Raw genomic sequence first — 13,179 nt, 5'->3', positions numbered from 1 at the left:
CTGTTGAGGTTTGCTTTGTTACTGAGTATTTGGTCATTTTTAGAGAAGGCTCCATGAGGTGCTGAAAGAAGGTATATTCTTTTGTGTTTGGGTGAAATGTTCTCTAGATGTCTGTTAAGTTCATTTGAGTCATGAAATCTGTTAGTTCCCTTATTTTTCTGTTAAGCTTCTGTCTGGTTGATTTGTCCATTGATGAGAGTGGAGTGTTAAAGTCTCCTACTAGTAGTGTGTGGGGTTTGATGTGCGATTTAAGCTTCAGTAATGTTTCTTTAACATATGCTGGTGTTCTTGTATTTGAAGCATAGATGTTCAGGATAAAGAGTTCATCTTGATGCATTGTTCCTGTTACACATATAAAGTGTCCTCCAACTCTTCTGATTGATTTTAGTTTGAAATCAATTTTGTTAGATATTAGGATAGCTACACTCACTTGTTTCTTAGGTCTATTTGATTGGAAAATCTTTTCCCAATCCTTAACTCTGAGGTAATGTCTGTCTTTGAGGCTGAGGTGTGTTTCTTGTATACAGCAGAAGGTTGGATCCTGCTTTTGTATCCATTCTCTTAGCCTATGTCTTTTTTTATAGGTTAATTGAGTTCATTGATATTAAGAGATATTAATGACCAGTGATTTTTATTTCTTGTTATTTTTTGGTGATAGTGTTTGTGTGTTTCCCTTTTTTTCAGGTTTGCTGGTATGAGGTTATCTGTTGCCTGTGTTTCTGTGGGTGTGGTTAGCTTCCTTGGGATGAGTTTTCCTTCTAGTACATTCTGTAGGGCTGGATTTGTGGATAAGTATCATTTAACTCTAGTTTTGTCTTGGAATATCTTGTTTTCTCCATTGATGATGATGAAAGCTTTGCTGGGTATAGTAGTCTGGGTTTGCATCTGTGGTCTCTTAGTGTCTGCAGCACATCTGTCTAGGACCTCCTGGATTTCATGGTTTCCGTTGAGAAGTCAGGTGTAATTCTGATAGGTCTGCCTTTAGATGTTACTTGATCTTTTTTTGTTGTAGGTCTTAATATTCTTTCTTTATTTTGTATGTTTAGTGTTTTGATTATTATATGGCAAGGGAACTTTTTTGATTCCAGTCTATTTGGTGTTCTGTAATTTTATTTTTTTTTTTTTGGTAATTACAGATCTGAAGTAATTCTGCTTTTATTTCCTTCATGTTAAGCCAATGATGGAATTTCACAGTGATTTCTGGGGTGGGGCAGAAGGAATGTATTCATAATGATCGAGGCCACAGCCTGGTTGGCCTGAGAAGGTGCAAGCAGGGGGGCCTCACTGGATAAGCTGGAGGAGCACCGACTGCCCCGCTGGCAGGTAGGTGATGTTCTGTGAGCGAGAGAGCTGGTAAGCAATGTCCTCAGCTGCTTCCAGCTTCCGCAGCTCAATCAGGCCATCGCCTGCCATGGAGTTGGCGATCAGCTCGGCTGCCTTGGAATCGCCCTCAGCAGAGATGATGGCTGCCTTCTTCTGCTGCTCAGCCTTTTCCACCAAAAATCCGGCCCTCTCTGCTTCCTGCTGAGCCACCCGTTTGGCTTCCACTGCTTCTGTGAACTCCTTCCCGAAGGTCAGATGTGTCAAGGACACGCCATCCAGGATGAGCCCAAATGTTGTTGCTCTCTCTGTGAGGTCATCACTCACCTGCCGGGAGACCAGCTCTCGCTGGGTGATCAATTCTCCAGCATCAAAGTGAGCCACCACCGACTTGAGGATCTCTGTGGTGATGGAAGGCAGCACCCGCTCATCATAGTCCTCGCTGAAGCTGGTGCAGATACGAGGGAGCTGGCTGGCCACTGGCTGGAAGAGGATACGTAGTGTGATGTTGACGTTCTGCAAATCTTTGCTACCAGTGATGACTGGTACATTCCGTGGTCAAAGATAATTGGTTTCTGTACCCAAGGGATGAGAAAGTGAGTCCCTTCCCCTACCACGACGTCCTGTACTGCACGGAATCGGTCAAAGATGACAGCTCTGTGCCCAGCATCCACATTATACAAAGCAGAGTTCACCACGCCTCCTGCCACTGCTAAAGCCAGGCCGAACTTTCTGATGGACTCAAACACTTTGGCAGTCATGGTTCCTTCTGTTGCACCCACTCACACCTGCTTTCCCTCTGACCTCCACATGAATTCCCCAGCCTCCTGTAAATTTCTTGTATCTTCAGAGAGCTATCCTTCTAAAGAAGGTTGGGAAAGTTTTCTTCTACGACTTTGTTGAATATATTTTCTGTGCCGTTGAGCTTGAGTTCTTCTCCTTCTATCCCTATTATTCTTAGGTTTATTCTTTTCATGGTGTCCCATGTCTCCTGGATATTTTTTGTTAAGAATTTGTTGGATTTAATGTTTTCTTTGACCAATTAATCTCTTTCCTCTCTAGATTCTTCAACACCTGAGATTCTCTCTTTCATCTCTTGCATTCTGTTAATTATGCTTGCCTCTGCAGTTCTCATTTTTTTACCCAGATTTTCCATATCCAGAATTCACTTGGTTTGTGTTTACTTTATTGCCTCTATTTCAGTCTTCAAGTCTTGAATTGTTGGAACCGTTTGCTTCACCCGTTTGATCATTTTTCTTGGTTTTCTTCAGAGATTTATTGATCTCTTCCAATTTTTGTTTCTCTTTTCCTCCATTTCTTTAAGGGAATTTTTCATGCCCTCTTGAAAGGTCTTCACCATCATCATAAAGTTACATTTAAAGTCATTTTCTTTCGCTTCTTCTGGGTTAGGCTGATCAAGTCTTCCTGTTGTATGACCACTGTGTTCTGGTGTTACCATGTTGCCTTTGAGGTTGTTGAATGAATTCTTGTCTTGGTGCCTACCCATCTCTTCCTCCAATTGGTGCCAGCAGTGTCTTTGCCTCTTGGTTCAGTCCTTGCAGTGATGGTCTGTGACTTTGGGAACTGTTCTTGGTCTGCTCTGTATTGTCACTGTCTTTGTCTCAGGGAGCCACTAATTTCTCTCGTGGCCTGTTTTCTTGGTCTGCTCTCTTGGTCCTCTCTGTGCAGTCACAGCCTGTGCTTCAGGGTTCCTTTCTTGGTTATCTCTATGTAGTTGAAGCCTTTTTTTTCTCTCTGTTTATTTACATTCTGACTTTCAGAGTTCCTCTGAGGTCATGGGTGATAGGAGGGTTTGGGGGTGGAGTAGGACTTGTAGCTTCCAGGGTCTGATTGATGGGATGGGGTGTTGGAGCAGCCTACCTGCAGGAAGCTTGCCTGCTGACTGGATAGAGAAGCTGGATGTGGTTTTAACTCTTAATGTGTCGATGTGTATTCCAGGTTTTCTAGGTCTCAAGAAGTAAATTTAGGTACAATTAGACAACTAATTTCCTGTGGCTTTTTTTTTTTGAGAACTTCTAGCTTGTGAATTTTAAGCTAAGAGGATTATCTCAGCTTATCAGAGTAACTGTTCAGCAAACACAAACCTATGTTTGGAATTATGACAGATGTATGAGTTAAATATGATTGTTGCTGCAATTCACTAACTTGCAGAATTCTTGTCAGACTGCTGCAAATTGCAGCACTTACGTCTTCAGTTGATAGATAGTATTGCCATCAGAAAGTCTAGGTTATGTCCTCAACCTTCAGACCTAAGGTTGGTAGAAGCTGGGGAGGAGACACAAAGTGAACGCTTGTGAAAACCTGCAGGGCTTTGGGAACAGTATCTAAAATGCCCCAACAAAGTTGTCACAAAAGGCCCTAAAAGGCATTATTGGGAAGTCGAGGAAATGGGGTACTTCTTATATGACAGCAGAATAAGAAATGTAATAAATGGGTGATTTGATTAGGGAAGTGTCCGTGTAAGGGGTTGATGTTGCTACATAGGATATTTTAGTTGCCTAGAGTAAAAATGGAGGAGAGATGAACCGAGTGTAATGTGGTGGGCAGAAAACATGGGAGGTAGAATTCTGAGCAGATGCAATGATCTCAATCAACCCCAGCACTGCAGCAACCAGCAGGATGCATGACAGCGAAGAAGGAAGTTTACAGGTGTAACTAAAGCCCCTAATTCGTAACTCTGAATTAATAATTAAAAAAAACCAAAACACAAAGATTATCCTGGGTGGGCATGGTCTTCACAGGTGAGTCCTTAACAGGGACTTTTCACATTTTATGGGGAGGTGAACAAGAGAGACAGCTTAACTGAGAAAGAGCTTGTTTTACAAGCTTGAGGACACAATACACAACAAGTAAAAGTCCAGACAGTATAGTATATGTTGTAACCCAGTACTGGGTTACTGGGGAGGCAGCGTAAGACAAATTTGTGGCTCTCTTCCAGTCAGCCTAGTGGGTCAGCTAACCCCAGTCCTAGTGAGAGACCCTGTCTCAAAAAAAAGATGGATGGGTACACCCAACATTGACCTCTGACTTCCATGCACACACACACACTCAAATGCTTGCACATACACACATTCCTGCACCCATGTACACATCTGGGGTGGGAGGAGGGAGTAGTCCCATTTTATGAAAAGACAGAAAGTAGCTGCATGGCACGAATGTGAAAGTAATACATAAAATCTGAGCACAACGAGAAAGGGGAAGAGCAGTCACCGAGCCCAAGGCCATACTTTCTGCAATCCACATGCAGGACATGGGAGCAAATCCTACTTCAGCTGAGGCTGCAGATGAGGTTTCAACTTGTTAACATGCTTCTGGGAAAACCACCCAAGCCACAGCTGATTTCTTATTCACAGAAACTGGCAGAAAAATAAATTTATGGTTTTTTAACTGTTTGTATATATATATATATAATGTATAGTTGTTGAGCTCTACATTTTTCTCTGCTCTCCTTTCTTCCTTTCCCCTCCCTTTCTACCCTCTCCCATGGTCCCTTGGCTCACAATTTACTCAGGAGATCTTGTCTTTTTCTACTTCCCATGTAGATTAGATCTATGTATGTCTCTCTTGGAGTCCTCATAGGTTCTCTGGAATTGTGAATTGTAGGCTGGTTTTCTTTGCTTTATGTCTAAAAGCCACCTATGAGTGAGTACATGTGATATTTTCATTCAATATGATGTTTTCTAGATCCATCAACTTGCCAACAAAGTTCTAGATGTCATTATCTTTTGACGCTGTGTAGTACTCCATTGTGTAAATGTACCACATTTTTTTATCCAGTCTTCAGTGGAGGTGGCTGACTCGGGCCTGTTTCCATAGATGTCCCTGTCTTAGTCCTTCTTCTGTTGAGGTCCCTGGCTTGGTCCTTGTCCCGCAGAGGTCTCTGGCTCAGACCTGCTCCCTCAGCCATCACCCCCTTGTACCTTCTCCTGTGGAGGTTCTGCCTCAGGCCTGCTCCATCAGAGGTTGCTGGCTCAGGCCTATTCCCAAGATGTTCCTGGATTGGTCCCTGTCCTGCAGAGATCTCTTCCTTTACCAGCTTCCTTGGCCGTTACTCCCTTATATAAATTTATGTTTTAAACTGCTGTGTTTGTGACATTTTGTTACAGTCCTGCATTACTTAATGGCAAGTTTTACTTCTGAGAACTGCATTGTTATGTGATTTTTGTTATTATGAAAAATCATAGTCTATTTGCATAAATTAAAATGGGTCCCAATGTCACTAGATGATATATTATAGGATCACTGTTTTATTCATAGTCCATTGCTAAAAAATATTGCAATGTGATATAAAAGCTGTACATACACACAAACACACACGCACATGTACCTAACACACACACCTCACACACACCTAACACCCACCCACACACAGACACACACAGACACACACACCTAACACACACACATACATACACACAACCTTATAGTTGTTCAATTTTCAAATAAAACGAGAAGTATTTTTTATATTTGAACACAGAAAGCATATATATTTTATTTTTTAAATTGTTTTTATTGATTTTATTGAGCTATACATTTTTCTCTCCTCCCCTCCCTTTCTCCCCCCTCCCCTTTTAACCTCTCCCCATGCTCCCAATTTACACAGGAGATCTTGTCTTTTTCTACTTCCCATGTAGATTAGATCCATGTATGTCTCTCTTAGGGTCCTCTTTGTTGTCTAGATTGTCTGGGGTTGTGAATTGTAGGCTGGTTTTCTTTTCTTTATGTCTAAAAGCCACTTATGAGTGAGTACATGGGATAATTGTCTTTCTGGGTCTTGATTACCTCACTCAATATAATGTTTTCTAGATCAATCCATTTGCCTGAAAAATTCAAAAAAAAAAAAGAAAAAGAAAAAAAGAAGAAAAAAATTACAACTTGAAAGCATATCTATTTCCAACCTCTTAAGCTTAGTTAAATATTCTGTAGAAGAGATACAGTATCTGGGGATAGTGAGATTCTCAATAGTCACGGCATCTGCTGCCAGGCCTGATCTTGTTTGAGTTTCCTGGAACAGGAGAACTCGTTAGCTATCCTCCAGTCTCTATCTGCACACGGTGGCATGCGTGTACATAAGTCCACAAAATAAATAAATAGCCGGGCGGTGGTGGCGCACGCCTTTAATCCCAGCACTAGGGAGGCAGAGGCAGGCGGATCTCTGAGTTCGAGGCCAGCCTGGTCTACAAGAGCTAGTTCCAGGACAGGCTCTAGAAACTACAGCGAAACCCTGTCTCGAAAAAACAAAAAAAAAACAAAAAAAAACAAAATAAATAAATAAAATGGAAATGGGTTTAACATGATTATAGTTCATTGATACAAATTTGAATCTCTCAAGAATAAAGAAAACTTAATGAAAAAGAAGGATTAGAGGAATAGCCAAACACTTAGGAGCACTTGCTGCTCCTGCAGCGTGTCTGCCTTCAGAGCCCCAGCACCCATATGGCAGCTCACAAGCACCTGGAACTGCATTTCCAAGGAGTCTGATGCCCTCTTCTAATGTCCACGGGCACCAGCCACACACAGGATGTACACACATTCATGAAACACGCACACATACACATAACATACATGAATCATTTTGGAAATGGAAAACATTTGTTTCTAAAGAAAAGAGAAAGCTGCTCAGCAAGTATTTAACCCAGGATGCGGAATGATTTAATGTGGGTGCTCACCAACCTTCTCACACAGCTGTAGGTCCTATGAACACTCCCAGGTGCCCTGTAGGCACTGAGGCCTCTTGGCATTAGGGTGCTGTCACACAGCATTTTCATAGGGACTCGAAGCTGGGAAGGAATCTATCCTGATATGAGGCTGTTAAAAATCTTTTGTAAACTTTAATGCAACTCATTTAAAACTTACAAAAACTTTAAGAACAACCAAGAACAATTGATGGTTTTCAAGGAGGTAGTATTGGATTTCTGTTGAGCCATTTGGTGACATGTACCAGATTTTCCCCCCAAACTGCTCTGGACCAGTGGATGTTGTCCACTTTCAACCTCTCTGATATCTTCCTGATGTCTAATTCTTCCTCTCCTCTCTCAGGCCTGGTGACAAAAAGAAAAAAAGAAAAAGAAAAAAAAAAGGCAAATAGCTGTGTCTTGCTTCAAAGCTCTGGTGAGTCCAGGCCACTGTGCAGGGGTAAACATTTGCACTCCTGATCAATTTTCTGACTCAGGCCCTCCTGACATCTTTACAGAGTTCTCCAAACATGAGGGAATAAGGAGCGAAAGGCAAGGCTGGGGGAGGGGAGTTGACCAATCGCCTCCTCCTTATACACTTGCCACCATCCTCGGGCTGAAGTACATATATGTAAGATGAGCAGCATGTGAGCCTGTACGTGTGGCTGTCATTTTGCCTCGTTTGAGCACCGGCATATGCCTCCCACACGTTTTATGGTGGAATTAGATGTCACCCAAACCTTTAACCACTTAAGCAATCACCTGCTTCAATGTCTTTTTTGAAACACTATTCCAAGCAGACGTTCAAGTAATTTTCTTCCTTAGCTGTTCTTCTCTGAGCTTGTACAGAATTCTTTCCCTTGGAAGAACATTGTTCTTTTGTAAGCAGACCACTTCCAGGTTTAAAAGAAAAATACAGAGAACTCTGTTACCAAGCACAGAAGTGTGAAGAAAGGGAAGCACACTCCGGACACAGTACATAAACCGCTCCCAAGCTGTGCCCTCAGCGTGGCGTCTGTTCAATGCTTCAGCCACTTAGCAGCCCCCAGATAGCCAGCGCACAGGCAATAGACTTTTGCACGTTCTTACCAGCATGGGCTCAGCCTCTGTGCCGATGGAGATAGAAAGGAAAGAAAAGTGTCCCGTTATACAGATGCATTTCTCTCAGAGACAGCTCATGAAAGGAAATGCTCATGTGGGCTGCACAATTCCCCTCTCCCACTCCACCATAAAGTGTACACGTTCTTAAAATGAAAGTGCCAAGGAGAGTTGTGTGTGTGTATGTGTGTGTGTGTGTCTGTGTGTGTGTGTGTGTGTGTGTGTGTGTGTGTGTGTGTGTGTGTGTGTATCTTCTCTCTCTGGGGAAAAGCCTTCTCATCTTTGGGTTTTCACCACTCATAAATTATCGAGTTATTTCTCACTTATGACATAAATATCAGTCTGCTTGGTGTATGTACCCACACATCAGCTGAGACTGAGGAGAGCTAAATTTACAAACATTAAATCAATCAGCAAGTGTGAATGGGTGAACAGCGTGGCACCCCATAACCGAACAAGGCCACAGCATTCCTGTTCATCATCAGTTTTGCAACTTCCAAAGTTTTTTTTCTTCTAGTTTTATAGTGTTGCTAGAAGCCAGAATGACTAACTTCCTTCTATCAGAAGAAGGGAACAACTACCTCAAAAGAGGAAATGAGACATTATCCCAGGAGATAAAGCTACCATAATTCCGAGTGCCGCCACCTTTGGAAGATATCAGGTTTGTAAAGAGGAAATGATGCTTGCGGTTCATTTAACTTGTTGTTATTAGTGAGAAGTCCTGGAACAGTCAGGGTGGCAGGTGTCTTTTGTGAAAATACCAGTTCTGCAGGTGGAGAGTGGGGAAATACGCAGAAACAAACAGATAAAAATACATTTCTTCTCTACTTCCTGTCCCAGGGCTCCCCTAAAACAGGCATCTCAGGACTAAGCACTGAGGACAAATTGGCAATCCCCTTCCATTAGGAAGTGTCTTTCTGTAGACACTTACCTGGAGCATTGACCAGGCAGGAATTATGGGTGGGGCAATGAGAACAGGAGAATTCTGGAAACAGGAAAGACTCAGTCTGCAATCATGACCCAGACACAGAGGAAGCAAGATGAGAATGCCTCACTGTTAAAAGGTAACAAGCCACATGGCTAACACAGACAAGAATTATGGGTTAATGTAGGATGTAAGAGTTAATAAGAAGCCTGAGCTAATAGGCCAACCAGTTTATAATTAATGCAGACCTCTGTGTGTTTCTTTGGGACTGAATGGCTTCAGGACTGGGTAGGACAGAAACCTCTGTCAACATAGCATGAGAAATCAGTTTACTTTAATGAAAAGCAAGTATCATGGCAGATAGACTGATAGCCTCAGTTGAGCTATCAATGCCCAGAACTTTTCCTAAGGACTGTGTATTGTGTGAACCACTAGCAGATGAGAGATGTTCATGATTACAGTGATATTGTCGAGGCTGTGTCCGGGGTGTTCCTGTGCAAATACAAACAAGGCCACACATGAAGGAATCCAAGGAGCCGGGAAACACTCACAAGGGCTCTGTCATTAGCATTGGCCGGGGTAGAATGTGGCAGTGAGAGAGGAGAAATGAGCCATTAACGGGGAGATAGAGCAAACGGCCTGAAGAGGAGTGAGAATCTGGGTGGGACTGGTTCATTTCCCCACATACCAACCAACTCTCCACCCCTATTCTGAAATAAACACCATGCTGATCTCACCTCTCTATCTTTCTACCATACTTACCCTGTGTGGAGATATGTCTTTTCTACATGGGGTGAGAATAGGCAAGAACATACACAAGTCACACAGGAAATTTGTATCAGAAAACTAGGAAAAAAATAGCACAGTCCATTTTTACAAAGGAATGGATAACACAGTATATAAATAAGACCAGAAACTTGAAGTACGAAGTCCACAATGAGGAGACTATGTGATCCTAAATAAAAATAAACTGATTTAGGAAAGACAAGGACATAAAAAGGAAACATGAATACCAACATAGATTATGCGAGTATATAAAAATGTCAAAAATAATAAAAGCAAAACTCAGATTACATTTTCAAAGATAATCGGGAATGTGTTTAAAGGCTATGCCTCTCTTTAAAGTCATAATTTGTCTCTGGAAGAATGCATTACAGCTTTTACAACTGCTGGGTCTCTAGGACTGGGAAGCAGATCAGCAAGAACTTCGTTTCTACTCCACATTCTTTATACCACCTTTGTTCTGGAGTGTGCATCACACCTAGGTAAGTATTGAGCTGTCTGTAAATTAAGAACAACTCTTGTGTTCAATAAGGAACAATATGAGAACAAAGAGATATTATGAAGTAAAAATGTTATTCATCAATAATAGTTTTGATAAAGTGTGCAAGGAAAAAAATTACCATGAGTTTGAAATTGATTTTTTTTTCTTTTTTTTTCTTTTTTATTTCATCTCCTCCCCTCCTCCTCCCCCTTCCCTCCCCTCCTCCTCCCCCTTCCCTCCCCTCCTTCTCCCCCTTCACTCCCCTCCACTCCACCCATGCCTCCCCTCCCTCCCTCTCAAGGCCAAGGAGCCATCAGGGTTCCCTACTCTATGCTAAGACCAAGGTCCTCCCAACTCCCCCCAGGTCCAGGAAGGTGATCAACCAAGCTGAGAAGGCTCCCACAGAGCCTGTCCATGCAGAAGAATCAGAGCCCAGTGCCATTGTCCTTTGCTTCTCAGTCAGTCCCCGCTGTTGGCCACATTCAGAGAGATGGGTTTGGTCGCATGATCCATCAGTCCCATTCCAACTGGAGTTGGTGATCTCCCATTAGTTCTGTCCCACCGTCTCCATGAGTGAACACACCCCTCACGTTCCTGACTTTCTTTCTCATGTTCTCTGTCCTTCTGCTCTTCATCAGGACCTTGGGAGCTCAGTCCAGTGCTCCAATGTGGGGCTCAGTCATTTTCTTCATCTATCGCCAGATGGAGGTTCCCTCACGGTCCTGACTTTCTTTCTCATGTTCTCTCTCCTTCTGCTCCTCATCAGGACCTTGGGAGCTCAGTCCGGTGCTCCAATGTGGGGCTCTGTCATTTTCTTCATCTATCGCCAGGTGGAGGTTCTATGGTGATATGCAAGAAATTCATCAGTATGGCTATAGGAACTGGCCTTTTCAGGCTCCCTCTCCTCAGCTGCCCAAGGAACTAACTGGGGGCGTCTCCCTGGAAACCTGGGAACCCCTCTAGGGTCAAGTCTCTTGACAACCCTCAGGTGGCTCCTTAAATTAAGATATATGCTTCCCTGCTCCCATATCCACCCTTCCTGTATCCCAAGCATCCCATTCCTCCGAGCTCCCCCCCATTCTCCCCTTCACAATTTTCTCTCCCCATCTTCCCTTGGCCCAGTCTCGCCCAACCCTCAAGTTCCCAATTTTGCCTGGCGATCGTGTCTACTTCCAATATCCAGGAGGATTACTATATCTTCTTTTGGGAGTTCACCTTCTTATTATCTTCTCAAGGATCCCAAATTTATAGGCTCGATGTCCTTTAATTATGGCTAGAAACCGATTATGAGTGAGTACATCCCATGTTCATCTTTTTGGGTCTGGGTTACCTCAGGTTACAAGATCAACTCCAAAAAATCAGTCGCCCTCCTATACACAAAGGATAAGGAAGCAGAGAGGGAAATCAGAGAAGTATCACCTTTCACAATAGCCACAAATAGCATAAGATATCTGGGAGTATCTCTAACCAAGGAAGTGAAGGATTTATTTGACAAGAACTTTAAGTCTTTGAAGAAAGAAATTGAAGAGGATACCAGAAAATGGAAGGGTCTCCCCTGCTCGTGGATTGGGAGGATCAACATAGTAAAAATGGCAATTCTACCAAAAGCAATCTATAGATTCAATGCAATCCCAATCAAGGTCCCATTAAAATTCTTCACAGAGATTGAGAGGACAATAATCAACTTTATATGGAAAAACAAGAAACCCAGGATAGCCAAAAAAAATCTTATACAATAAAGGAACTTCTGGAGGCATTACCATCCCTGACTTCAAACTCTATTACAGAGCTACAGTATTGAAAACAGCTTGGTATTGGCATAAAAACAGAGAAGTTGACCAATGGAATCGTATAGAAGACCCGGATCTTAAACCACAAACCTACAAACACCTGATTCTTGATAAAGGAGCCAAAAGTACACAATGGAAGAAAGAGGGCATCTTCAACAAATGGTGCTGGCATAACTGGATGTCAACCTGTAGAAGAATGAAAGTAGATCCATATCTATCACCATGCACAAAACTCAAGTCCAAATGGATTAAAGACCTCAATATTAATCTGAACACACTGAGCTTGATAGAGGAGAAAGTGGGAAGTACTCTACAACAAATGGGCACAGGGAACCGTTTCCTACGCATAACCCCAGCTGCATAGACATTAAGGGCAACATTGAATAAATGCTCCTGAAGTTGAGCAGCTTCTGTAAAGCAAAGGACATTGTCACTGAAATTGATTTTTTAAAAAGCCCTGTGGCCTTGAAGAGATGGCTCAGTGTTTGAGAGCACTTGTTATCCTTGCAAAGGACTGGAATTTGTTTCCCAGTATCCACATGGTGGCTCATACCTGCCTAAAAGTCCAGCTCTAGGGGATCTGATGCCTTCTCCTGGCCTACAGTAGTCACCAAACATACTCTCTCTCTTTGTCTCTCTGTCTCTCTGTCTCTGTCTCTCTGTCTCTCTCTGTGTGTGTGTGTCTGTCTGTCTCTCTCTCTCTGTCTCTCTTTCTCTGCATATAAATACATGCAGGCAAATAATAATACACATAAAATAAAATAAATTTTTCTCGAAAAATCAAAAAAATAAATAAAATAAAATAAATAAACTTTTTACAAAGCAGGAAAGGAAGTGGAACCAGACGGCAGCTGGGTTAAGATCCAACTATTCATGCTCCAAAAACCTGCTAAAGAAATCAACAAGGGACCACAGTGCCTGCTTCAAATGAAGCCAAATAGAAACGTATGTTGTAGAAGACGGGAAAAAAGAAGTTGTCTGAGCCACTCCTGCTCTAATCTCAAGCAGCAGCCTCCTGCTTCAGACAGGCAGAAATAGGAAGTCTAGGCTTTGAATCTGAGCCTCAGTGCTGTGCTTACTACAGTG

The 13,179-nt window shown here is 42.5% G+C and overlaps 1 pseudogene; it reads right to left on the bottom strand.

The window, feature by feature from the left end:
- Nucleotides 1-1,281: 1,281 nt before the first annotated feature.
- Nucleotides 1,282-2,081, bottom strand: LOC119804082 (annotated as a pseudogene).
- Nucleotides 2,082-13,179: the final 11,098 nt, after the last annotated feature.

This window comes from Arvicola amphibius, chromosome 18 (assembly GCF_903992535.2).
Source record: "Arvicola amphibius chromosome 18, mArvAmp1.2, whole genome shotgun sequence".
In the NCBI taxonomy this organism is placed as follows: Eukaryota; Metazoa; Chordata; class Mammalia; order Rodentia; family Cricetidae; genus Arvicola; species Arvicola amphibius.
Note: the sequence above shows the minus strand (reverse complement) of the source record. Positions and strands in the feature narration are given on the sequence as shown.